The 12,747-nt window shown below is 38.3% G+C and overlaps 1 protein-coding gene across 2 annotated transcripts in view; it reads left to right on the top strand.

The window, feature by feature from the left end:
* The window catches only part of MBOAT2 (membrane bound O-acyltransferase domain containing 2), a 92,152-nt gene that overhangs the window by 39,395 nt on the left and 40,010 nt on the right, over positions 1 to 12,747 (top strand). The gene's annotated exons all lie outside the window — the stretch shown is intronic.

Raw genomic sequence — 12,747 nt, 5'->3', positions numbered from 1 at the left:
CTGGTATTAAAGGGTGGCTCCAAAGAAGCTGGAGATTCCTTTTTTCCAAGGAATCATATGGAAAATATGAGGTGTAATGGCTACAAGTTACTCCTGGGGAGATTCCAATTAGATGTAAGAAGAAAATTTTTCACAATGGGAACAATAAACCATTGGAATAATCTCCCTGGGGAAGTGGTGGGTGCCCTACTATTGGACACTTTTAAGATTCAGCTGGACAGGGTGCTGTGCCATCCTGTCTAGACTGTGCTTTTGCCAAAAAGTTTGGATCAGATGATCCTCATGGTCCCTTCCAACCTGGTACTCTGTCATCCTGTGATTCAGTTCAGTGAATTGCAGTCTATAACACACTCATGGAAAGTGAACTAAGTAAATGTTTCTCTGTGTGTTATACAGATGGGGCAGTCAGAGGGCCTGAAATAGCTCTGTAAAATTAGCAATTAAATATCAAGGTTCTGTGGATTTATACAGTAGGAATTTGAATGTCTAAAGAACAGCTGTATAAAGAGGAACACTTGCATTTGTGGATCTTGCTTTAAGTTACCTCTCTGAAATCACATGTGATGAGTCTGTGATAGGTTTCCCAAGCTGCTGGAGTTCACTTCTCTTCCTTGATCGTTTGGCCTGTCTGTGCTGGCTGTTCAGTGATGTTACAGGGAACTGTCTAATGGGCAGTGGGACATTTGCCACCATAATCACAGTAATCTGCTTCTCTATGTATGTAACATGCATTTCTTGCTATGAACAAATAGGTATTAACTATTTCTTGCAAATTACTTTTTTGACTGTTGCTCTAAGTTTAACAAACTTCTAGGTAATAGTATTTGGCTTTTAATAAATACAGAGTTTTCCCCTGTGTAATGGCTAGAATGATGATGAAAAAGAAATTCAGAATAGTACCAGTCATGAAAAGTACAAATCAAGACAAACTCTCTTCTTAGTCTCTTTTTTATTTTTTTTTTTTTTAGTTCAGGTTTAAAATTTGTAAATGTCTCTCTGAAATTCTCTTGTGACTTTTGTGTTACCTATAGATAAAAGACTTTAAGTAATAAAAATGTTCACAAAGGAAGCCTTGAGCAGGCAAAATGATTGCAGATACCTTCTTTGTGTGTAGTCTCTAGACTGCTAGTGGCAAAAGATTTTGTACTTTGATAAATCAGTGTTGAAAAAGATTTGGAAGTGAGAAGTTCATTTGTTTGGACACCCTGTTTGTGATGAGAAAAAAAAAATGGTCTTGGCTCTCATAAAGAATGGCTCATTGTGTTTGGTCATATCCCTACTTGTACAAAACAGAATAAACCAGCAGTATGAGGAAATTTCCAGATAGTGAGTGTGAAAAGTGTTTGAATGCTGGGAGAAAGCAATTGCTGAAGTAAGCTTGATTATTATTTATTCTCTTGAGAGAATTTTAAGTGACTTTTCTCGATTATGTAAATTCAGTGAATTGAAAGTTGAGGTCTGTAATAAGTTCTGGGAAATGTAAGAGGAGAATAACTCAAGAAGGTAATGGAACAGCTTGATGAGGAGTGATAGACAAATGGTAGTAATATGGGTATCCATATAGGTGAATAATTCATGATTTTGATTTTAGATTTCAAAGGATAATTGAGAACAACCTGAAATTCCTTATTCTTTTTTAGCATTGACATGAAGACAGCATTTGTAAAGAAATGTAACCTCTTCTACTAGCATATATTGTGATTAAATCTACCCAAAAGTATCTGCTAGTTGACTTCATACAATATGTTGTTAGGGACAGGTCATATGATTCTTTTGCCTGGAATAAACTGAGCCATTCTGGGTTTTTTAAAATTTATTTTATTTTTAGTAAATTGTGAGATAATTTGATTGCTCTAGGCATTTAGAGGGAAAACTTTAAAGGGTGTTAGAAGATCACAAATATGGGTTGTTTTGTACATCTTTCCTGAAGAGCAGGGAGGTGACAAAGAAGAGTGCAAGCAGTTCAGTGGCTACCATAGGCTGAAAGTGCAGCTAAGTCCAAATATGTATGAAATAGGATCAAGACAGTATCCCAGTAAATCAAAGCTAAAAAATAGGTGTGGGTTATATAACTACAAATATGTGTATATATACTCTGAGAACACAGTTACTTCCTAACTTAAAGATCATAAATGTAGCTTTGAGTAGTTATTGTTTGCCTGTGGTTAAAGTATGACACTTCCATAAGTGATTTTGCCACAACTTGGACTGAGTAGTTAAATTTTCTTTTTTCCATTTGCCATTGTTAACTGGAAGAATGAAAGATGTTCCAAAAATAAATGCACTGCTTTTTCATAATGGGTTCCTTGTGTACTTACATACAACAACCTACAGGTAGTGATTCCTCCAGCCGTCATTCTGAAGGATTTCCTTATGAGTGTAGGACAGTAGGACTGTTGTGTGCCACAAATAACCATTATGCAGAGTTCATGTTTGCTGGGGGTTGGTTTCTGGCCATGCTGTTTTCTATTGCATATCACTCTTTCTATGGAGTATCTCAAATTCATCCCTGGAAACAGTCAGTAGTGTTTCTCACATGCAGGAGAAAAATCTCCATGAAAATAGAAGTTACCATCCTGTATTCCTGTGTCAGGCTTCACCATGGAGCAAAGAAAATAGAGCTACCCACAGGTTTTCTCCTGGTTGAGAGCAGGAAACAACTGACTTAGATCTCTACGTGTGTTTCTGCAGGAGCATATGACAAATACTGTGACAGTGGGGAAGCTGATGCATCATGTGAATGTTATATACATTGCCATGCATTGATTAAAGGATGTAGAAGGCAGGAAATCGTGGTGCTTTAACTTAGTCTGGGGGATGGGGACTGGAGAGGAATGAAACAAGTCATCTGAAGGAATAGGTCTTTCCAAGTTAAAGCAGTGTTAAGGACTGGAGCAAAGCAGGCATTTCATTTAAGCCATATTTTAAGCAAATCAGATTTTTCAGAGAAGGTTTTATTTGCTTTGGAAAAGGTTTTATTCCAGACATTACGCTGTTTGAGATGTCTGTCTGATTGCAAGATGGTGTAAATAGCTCAGCAAGGTGTAGGGCTGCAGCTTTGGTGTGGGTCCAACCAGCTGTGGGGCCTGTGGCTGACTCTGTGATCAGCTGGAAACAAGGAATTGTTTGATTTTCTTCCTGAAGGCAAAGCAAGAAATAGGGTGGGAAATATAAATACTGTTATCCCCTCTGATAAAATACCTCTGGTAAATAGGGCATTTTGTTTTGAAAAATGGTTTAAAAGAAAATGCAGCTGTTCTAGATTGTTAACATAAACTCCTGGCTTTCCTTTGATATGGAATCATTAAAATACTTTGTTTCTCTAACTAAATTTGATTCCTGTGGCTTTTTGTTTTTCATACTCCACCTTGCAGGGAGTTGGGTTGTTTATTAATCTGCTAGCTGCCCTGTGTACTGATTCTGGCTGCACAATCACCTTCTCAGCAAATCAGATCCCTTATGTTTCCCAGCTGCTGCCATCCTTAACACATGCAGAACATGTCTCCTGGCTGGCTGAACACAAATTCCAGCTGGCATCACCTCATGACTGAGCAAACTTCCCCCTCTCTCCCAGCAGTGTTGCAGCCACCATCTTTCACTGTCTCAGGTGTTGTGGCTCGAGGTGAGGATGTGGGGTTGCAGCAGAGCTCGGGGCCTGGGGCAGCTGGGAATCTGCTCCACTTTGCAGCCAGGAAGGAGCAACAGCTGCGGCACGTGGGGATGTGCATGGGGTGCAAGGGGCTGTGCAGCTAGAGAAGAGTGATGAGCGGGTGACTGTAAATAACAACTCCCTCTTATCTTCATCCAAGATGATACTTGCCAAGTGCCAATTTAACAGCAGTGATGGGTTTAATGATTGACCTTGCTATTGTTTTGCCATCAGAAGACTTGTTCTGTTAAACTGTCTGTGAGTTCTTGCATGAAGCTTTCTGGTACACTGAAACAAAAATAATTTAGTCTTGGAAAATATTTTTTATTTAGCAGTTCTAGTTTACAGTTGTTAAACCATTAGGACAAGTAGGCCTGTACTTCAAAATAGCACTTTCAATATTCCCATTATTGTCAGTAATGACATATTTATTTATTTGTAAATATTCTACAAAAGTTGTGTTGCTGCCAAGCTCCTACTAGGAGACTCTTTTCCAAGCATATGATCTATGTTTCTGTTGATTTGCAAAAGTAAAGATACTGGGCACAGTTCTGGTGTTTGAAGGAAGGGATTATGTATCACAAGGGAGAAAGAGAAAGGATAAAATCACTTTCATACTGTGATGGTGAAATATCATATAGCTAGGCAAATATTATGTAGAAAAATTGGTGAACTAGATGAAAATTCACAGCAGCAGTGTAGAAGAGTTTGTGGAACTTAGCAGCTATTTTGTTTCTGAATTATAAGTACTCATTTTTGTCAGAAGATCTCAAGATTCTCCTTCCTTCATTTGGGTTTTGTAGGGCAGATTCCAGCACCATGGAGTACTGTCTTTTCAGATTTTGTGTTGGGAAGCTATTAGGCTTTCTTCTTTGTGCATGTTTTTAAGTGTTATATACTATTGTCAACTTTTTAAAATGCAGAGGTCAGACTTGGTGCTCTTATCTGTGTTGTTTACTGTTATACTTTCAAGCTATTGCAGAAATAGGGGTTGATATGACACAATAGGGTTTTTCAAGTGAGAGAGAACTTAGGTGACCCCTCATGTCTCATCTCAGTTTAGCATTACAATTTTGAACAGGGTCAACTTCAGCTCTCTGCTTTGAGTTTTATAGAGTATAAAATCAATTTTTGTATTCCTACCCTTCCGGGTTCCTTGTTCCTTTTGGAGTATTACAGGAAGAATATATCACATGACACATTTCTTCCGTTCCAGGGAAGAAACAAAAGCACCCTCCCTCCTGCCCCATCTTCAGTTGTAGATGATGTTTCTTCCTTCTTTGAGAGCCTGAAGCTGATGTCCTTGTCCTTTATATGTGTCAGATTTGGAGGGAGAGGGGTGAGAGATTGCAAAGGGAGATAATGTAAATTCAGGCAGTATGTGGAGAAGATAAAATTTTTTTCTATGCATTTTTGAAAAGAATATCTGTGTTTCATTTGTTATGTATTAATGTTGCATTTGGAATATGGCCTGTAGCTATAAATGGAATGATCATTTAATTTAGCTTGGTAAAGATTTACTTTACCGAGTCATTATGTTACCATTATGTAGCAAAACATCAAAATACATTAGGCAAGTGATAATGTCAGCAGCGGATCTGCAGTAAACAAACAAGCCAGGCCTTGGCAAATGGTTATGGGGCAATTGAGCTAATGAAGCCTCGTGTCCCCTGCGTTGTGTGTTTGCATGCAGGACACCAATGGGCTTTTTCCCTGCTGGCTGAGCAGACCCCAGCGTGGACCCTGCCAATGCAGAGGGGTGGGCCTGACCTGGGGCCCGCATGTACTGACCAGCTCAGCACAGCACGGTGCCGCAGTGACAGGCAGCCCAACAAGGGGAGTTGGAGGCATGTGCATATGTGGTGTCAGACTGTTGTTGGGTCTAAATGTTGGAGAACTCTGTCCACTTGGTAAATTTCTTTTAAAATGGTTATCAGACCCCAAAATTTTCAGCTGAGGGTAGAAATGGGTGGAATGGGATAGCCAGACTGCTTGTTACCAAAGCGTGATGGTATGAACACTTCCTTCTCTGGAAATGGGCTCTTAGACAGTCTGGTTTTGTCTTTTTAGTTGTTGTTGTTTATTTCAATGCATTTTGGATCTCTTCTTGAAGTAATCAAAAGGGATAGACCAGTGCGTGGATCAGAAGGATTCTAACTGGCTCAGGAGGATTAATATTGCTTGCATTTCAGAGAGTACTTTCTTGAAATAGGGGACTGGGACTTGGTTAAGGCCACACACTCAGAGTCTGTTATTGTTTACATCATAAAACTAATCCCTTTCCTAAGTAATATCGATTATGTATGTCAGTAATGCATCCAAAACCAGGGATTGTGTAAATGGGCATCTCTTTTTGGTGTGGAACAGCAGGTTGGGCTTACCTTGTGGCTCTCAGACCGTCAAAACTAAGCTATTTCTAATCAGGATTTTTATTGGCTTGTACTTGATGATTGCTGAATTAGACAGATATTTAGCTTTGACACTTTGGACCTTTTTGTTTGATGTAGGTTTTTCCTTTGATTTTTTGTAAACAACTATCTTATGTTCTAACCAAGTTGAATTTCTCTGTGTGAACAATGAAAACTGATTTTGGTCATTAGAATTAAAACAATTAATATAGCTGCATTTTGTTAAGAATTCACTTCTGACCTTGGACACAAGAATTTTATTTTTTTTAGTTTTTTTTTTTTTTTTAATTTGGCACAATCAGTAGAAAAACAAACAAGCAAACCCAGCAGCAGCTTTCAGCATGGTGCTTGGGAAAACTCAGAGGCTATTCTGTCACCTTTTCTAAAAATCAATGCAGTTTAATGTTACATGGTGGCTAGGTCTGCCTTTTGAAACTAAGTAATTACTCATATAAAGAAAAAAAGGTATTTTTTTTCCTGACATAATGGAAGGAGTGGATTCTGACTGGACATGAAGCCTTTGTTTCAAGGCTAAATGTGCAGTATGTGCTAACTAGTTGGTAAAAAAGTGGCCTGTGTTGATTGGCTTATTTAACTTTCTTCCAGCAAAATAGCATATTGTGCTGTTGTCCTTCGACTGCATGAGAAGAGCCTAAAATAACAGAAGCTGTTCTGACATCTCTCAAAGCCTGCCTTTGTCAAGGTCACAGTTCTATTTTAGCTGCATTTTATGCAAACAGAGATAGGTATGGTAGGAACAAATATTTTATAACTGAGATGCTGAGTTCCCCCCAAAAATGTAAAATGAAACAAAAATGCAGCTCCCACCCTCTGTTATGCAAAAACCATAACATATGTTGGCTGATTGTTAGCCTAGGTCTGGGTGCAGCCCAGCTTTCCCATCAGCAGATACAAAGCTCTAGAATTAATTTGTGGATGTTCTTGCTCTTCCTTAATTAGCAACCAAAAATTCCTGAGGGACACAGGTAAAGGGTGGGGGTTCTGCTTTTAAACCGCATATATAATCTTGATATTCTTAAAGACGTGGAAGCTTTATATAAACAAGTTCTGTTGACTCATTCAGTGCTACCAAATTTGTATATAATTATGCAGAAAATGTAGACATTAACAGCTCTTCCTCAAGTGTATTTGGAACAACAGAGAGTGGTAAAGATGAGGGTGTGCTTTGGAGCAAAAAGCTGTTAGAGGAGCAATATGCTGAGGGTTATTAGACATGTGGATGGCAGGTTCGAATCCAGGTGTTTGCTGACTGTTTGAGTCTGGGAGGGCACTGGGAGTAATTTCTGTACTTTTTCTGCTTATCTGCATTCCTGGGCATCTGTGTTTGAGCTGCTGCTGTGGGGAGTACTGCCAGTGCTGTGGAGCTTTCATGTCCTTCTCTATTATACCTGTTGTGGTGGGCAGGATTGTCGGTGTATGTCCTACTTTTGACAAGCATGGGGTTCATTTTCTTCCTAGTAGCTGGTACAGTGCTGTGTTTGAGATTAAATATGTGAATAGTGTTGGTAACACACTGGCATTTTTGCCATAGCTATGTAGTGCTTACTCTTAAGTCAAGGACTTTGCAGTTTCCCATGCTCTGCTGGTGAGGAGGTGCTGGGAGAAAGCATGGCCAGGACAGCTGACCTGATGTGGCCAAAGGGATATTCCATTCCACAAAGCATCACACTCAGTGTCTAAACTGGGAGGAGTTACCTGGAAGGGAACTGATGCTGCTTCTCAGTCAGTGGGTGGGGAGCAATTGTGCTGTGCATCACTTGTTTCTCTTGGGTTCTGTTACTCTTTCTCCCTCTCCTTATAATTTCAATTATTATTATATCTAATTTTAATTATTAAATTGTTCTTATTGCAACCCATTAAGTTTACCTTTTCTTTCTGATTCTCCTCTCCCCCGTGGGGTGTGGGTGGGTGGTGGGTGGTGGGCAGTGAGTGAGCGGCTCCGTGGTGCTTTGTTGCCAGCTGGGTTTAAACCATGATGCTGTATCCCACCGAGTGAATTTGTGAGCTGACACTGGATAAAAAGGCTTTACCCGTAGGAGAGAGAAAAAAATCAACTGTTCAAACAAAATCAGACCACTTTGCACTACAGTAGATGGGCAGTGCTGGTGTGAATGTTGAATTTGTGAGGACAAAAAAAAAAGGAAGGGCAGTACAGGGATGAGATTGGGGTTTTCTGCAGTAGCAGAAATGCTGCTTCAGAATCTATTTAGTTTAGCTACTCCAATTTAGCAGTAGTGAGTGTAATAGAAAAGGTGTATCAAATTCCGTCAAGATGTTTGGAGACTAAAAGAAGGTTCCTGTCATGTGAAAGAACTGAAGTGTGTATATATGTATATGGATATATATACACACACACGTATAGATATACATATATATATGTATATATTATATATATACATATAAGGAAGCTTTATGGCTTTACATACATATGCAGGTAAAACCCCCTAATATCTATGCTGGTTAATGTCACTTGGCAAAAAATGACTGGACAAGAAATAATGATATAGGACTATGTATTTTCTATGCTAATAAGAGATTTATTTGCCAGGGTTTTTTAATAGAATTAAACAGATGTTCTCTTGATGAACACCATCTGTAAAGTACTGCTTGGAGAGGCTGCTTACTTAGTATTTTCTTTGTATTGTAATCCGTATGTATGTTTTTTAGAAGGTATTTAATTTATAATATACTTTTAAAAAACCTTCTGGTAGTTTAATTGATATGTTTCTTTTTAAAGGAAAGATAGGATTTTATGGGTAGAACATATTAAATATTATTTTTAGTGCTCTCAGAAGTTCAGAATTGAGGAATTAAAATATAATATGGAATACTTCTACCAGAAAAGCCTTTCTCTATAACAGCCTATCCAATATAGCTTGCCTAATTTATTTATTTTTTTAAACTTTAAATCAGAAGTTAAAGATACCACTCTGTTCTTCTTTCTGGTATTCATTGCTACAGTGTCTCCCAGATATGTCTGAGTTTGTGACAACTGTTAATAAATAAATTAGAGTACTGACAAAGATCCTGTGAAATGGCCTCAAAGATATTATAAATGAATGTCTTTGTGTCTTTCTGTTACATAGTACAGTGTTCTTTGCAGGTCAGTTTGTCTAAAAGTTACTTATAATAATAACAACATTGTGATTTGCTTGTAGCTGTTTATGTCCGATGTGAATTACTTCTTTCTGCTCACAAGAACATAATTCATAAAGTAGCAAGTATAGAGTAACATGGACTTTTAAGACCAATTGCTTTTCTACTGGGAGAGAAAACTTAACCTTGGGTAAAACTGTTACATTTGTGTGCAGCCTGTAATTAGTATGTAGTTGGGTAAAGCTTGATACAGTTCAGCTCTGCAAAACCTTACTCAGTTTTCTGATCTAAGGAGTCTTTTTGATGAGTGAATCCTCAAATAAACATGCAGTAAGAGTACTTTAGAAAGTTCTCAAAGCATTTTCAGATCTCTTTGGAATTTTTAAAACTAAAGGTGGATTTGTATGGGAATTAAGATGATCAGCAAGCTGCACAACAAATCTGCAGGAGAAACAAAAGGAGTGGTACAAGTTGTCATAAAGAGAGAGTGTATTGCTGCACTTTGTCTCATTAAATGACATTTCTCATCAATAAGAGATATGATATGGCATGACTAATGTGCAGAGATGCACTTGAAAGGTGAAAAGTCTTGAATGGATTGCAAGTCTTTACTCAGTTAAAAATTTGCAGTCTTCCAAGCTGTGTGTAACTTGGAGCTATGTCTGACATTGTTGGAAGATAGTTAAAATTCATAGTTGTGTTTGGTGAATGCAACACAGCAGCCAATTTCACTGCTCTGTGGAAAAACAGCTTCTGTTTTAGATTGAAAAATGAAATCTGGAATCTAATCAAGAAGTTCATGGTGGTTTTGTTTTGGTTTTTTTGTTTGTTTGGTTGTTTTCTTTCTTCCATTTCTGCACTATAACTTCAGTGTGGATATTAACTGAATGTCGTAGAAGCCCCAACCATATTGGTTTTGAGGGCTAACATCTATTTCATAGAATCCTGGAATAGTTTGAATTAGTCCACCCCTCCAGGGACATCTTCAACTAGATCAGGTTGCTCAGAGCCCCATCCAGCCCAACTTTGAATGTTTCTAGGGACGGGACATCCACAACTTCTCTGGGCAACCTGTGCTAGTGTTTTACTACCCTCATCATAAAAAACCACGTTCTTATATCTAATCTAAATTCACCCTCCTTCGGTTTAAAACCATTACCCCTTGTCCTATCACAACAGACCCTGCTAAAAGGTTTGTCCTCATTTTTCCTAGAGTCCCTCAAGTACTGTAAGGCCACAATAAAGGTCTCCATAGAGCTTTCTCTTTTCCAGGCTGAGCAACCCCAGCTTTCCTCATAGGAGAGGTACTCTAATCATCTTGGTGTCCCTCCTCTGGACTCGCTGCAGCAGGTCTATGTTCCTCCTGTGCTGGGGACCTAGGGCTAGATGCAGCACTCCAGGTGGGATCTCACCAGGGCAGAGCAGAGAGGCAGAATCACCTCCCTTGATCAGCTGACCCTCCCCCTTGCCTTCTTTCCTGCAAGGCCATGTTACTGGCTCGTGTTCAACTTGGTATTCACCAGGACTCTGCCAAGCTGCTTTCCAGCTGGACGGCCCCCAGAATGTACTGCTTGTTGGGGTTTTTCTTACTGACCATCATGAGGTTCCTGTCAGTCCATTTCTCCAACTGTTGAGGTCTTTCTGGATGGTAGCAAGAATTGCTGGTGTATCAGCTGCTCCTCCCAGTTTGGTGTCATCAGCTAAATTGATAAGGCTCCATGTTGACCCATCACCCAGATGGTTAATTAAGATGTTGAAGGGGATAAGATCCAGTATTGATCCCTGGAGTGCACAGCCAGTTACTGGTCTCCAACTCAGCTTTGTGCCACTGATCACCACCTTTGAACCCAGCTGTTCGGCTTGTTTTCAATCCACTTCATCTGCTCCTCCAGTCCATATGTCATCAGCTTCTCTGTGAGGATGTCAAGCATCAGATGCTGTTCTGAACAAGTTATCTTCTTTCTGTCAACATTGAAAGAAGATAAGTTTGCCCAAGAATTGACCTTGCATCTCCCTGGTTTGATATTCAGACCCACATAGTCTCGTTATTTCTCAATTTTCTTGTATATGTAGAACTGGGGTATCATTAACTGTCACTAAAATTCATCTTAAAGAGGAATGCAGTTTTTATGAAACACTTAAATGCATGGAGAATAACAGGAAATGCTCCTGGGGAAATACCAGACTTCTTGAGTGCCGCATGTGGAACACATGCAGCAAGTAAAATCACCTGAATGCAAAGCCTTTAAAAGATATCAAGAATAATGACCTGTTTCTTCAATGAGACAGGAATCTGCAGTTGCAGGATTACATAATCCTGCAGGACTGTATCGTGTGGACTCTAGAAGAAAACCTTGAGTTTTCTGACTTCTCAAGTACTTTTATTTTAGGATATTTATTAGTATTTCTTAATTTGTATTTATCAGCATAGCTTTTTTTCCTTGCAAAAGGAAGTCTTTGTAGTGTCTTGATTAAAACCAACATAAATATTTTATATAAACTGTTAGAAGTAGAAACTGGTGTCTGTTTTCTTCTGTCTAAAGGTGTGTACTTAATCCACTAATGTATTAAGTGTTTCTTGTCCTAACAAAGTATTACTTCTGTAGATAGCATTTGAAGTTATGAAAGCTACAGATGGAGGTACTTCTATGATTCTATTTATTCTAGACCGATTGCGCTGTGAATAGACCATAAATACATGATATTGCCAGTTGGGATAAAATGGTATCTATGGGTGAATATGTAGATATCTCTACATGTAACAAGTTATTTTTAATCTGGGATTGTATAGTATGTAAATCAAGAGGTTGGTGAAACTGAAAATCACACTGACATTTTAGTGAGTGGGAGAACTGGAACTGATGTCAGCATGGGCAAACTGAACTCATGTACTCCTCATTTATGTGAAACATGGCTGATTGGGGTGCACACACACTAGTTTTTCTTAAAACATCTCAGGAAAATTTTATTTCCAAATTTTAAGAATTTTACATTATATCATACTCCTGGTATCTGCAGTCCACTACGTACTACTTGTCTTAAATTTTTTTCTTGATGAAATTATTTGATATAATTATGAGACAATTATTGTGGAATTTTATTGAATTCTTACTACAAACACCCAATATTATACTGTTTCTGGATTATTAATATTAATGAAAACAGAAAATAAACTATTTCTAAAACAGGCACTCAACCTTTTTTTTTTTCCCCACAAATTAAGTAACAAGTGTGGTTTAATGTAGCTACTGGTATTTAAGATAATCTGTGATTTCAAAGTTGGATGTTTGAAAATATTAAATGGTTTATATCTAGCACAATTCCCAATTAAAGGTTAAACTGCAGGTGTTGTGTGGAGCAGATGGAAGAATAATTTCTAAGACCTTAGAATTTCTTATGTTAGTGCCTTTTTTTTTTTTTTTTTCCCCCAAATATTTATTTGGAAAAGAAAGGAGAATCATGTTCCAAGGTCTTCCTGTGGTGTCCCTCACTATTTTACCTAAATCCAGCCCTGGTTATGATTTTCAATTTGTTGTATGAATATTTTCATTCTGACTGGGTTTTTAATGTATT

The sequence above is a fragment of the Myiozetetes cayanensis genome, unplaced genomic scaffold, assembly GCF_022539395.1.
Source record: "Myiozetetes cayanensis isolate MyiCay16 unplaced genomic scaffold, myiCay2020 scf2-11, whole genome shotgun sequence".
Classification (NCBI taxonomy): domain Eukaryota; kingdom Metazoa; phylum Chordata; class Aves; order Passeriformes; family Tyrannidae; genus Myiozetetes; species Myiozetetes cayanensis.
The sequence above is the reverse complement of the archived record's forward strand: the minus strand, read 5'-3'. Positions and strand labels throughout refer to the sequence as shown.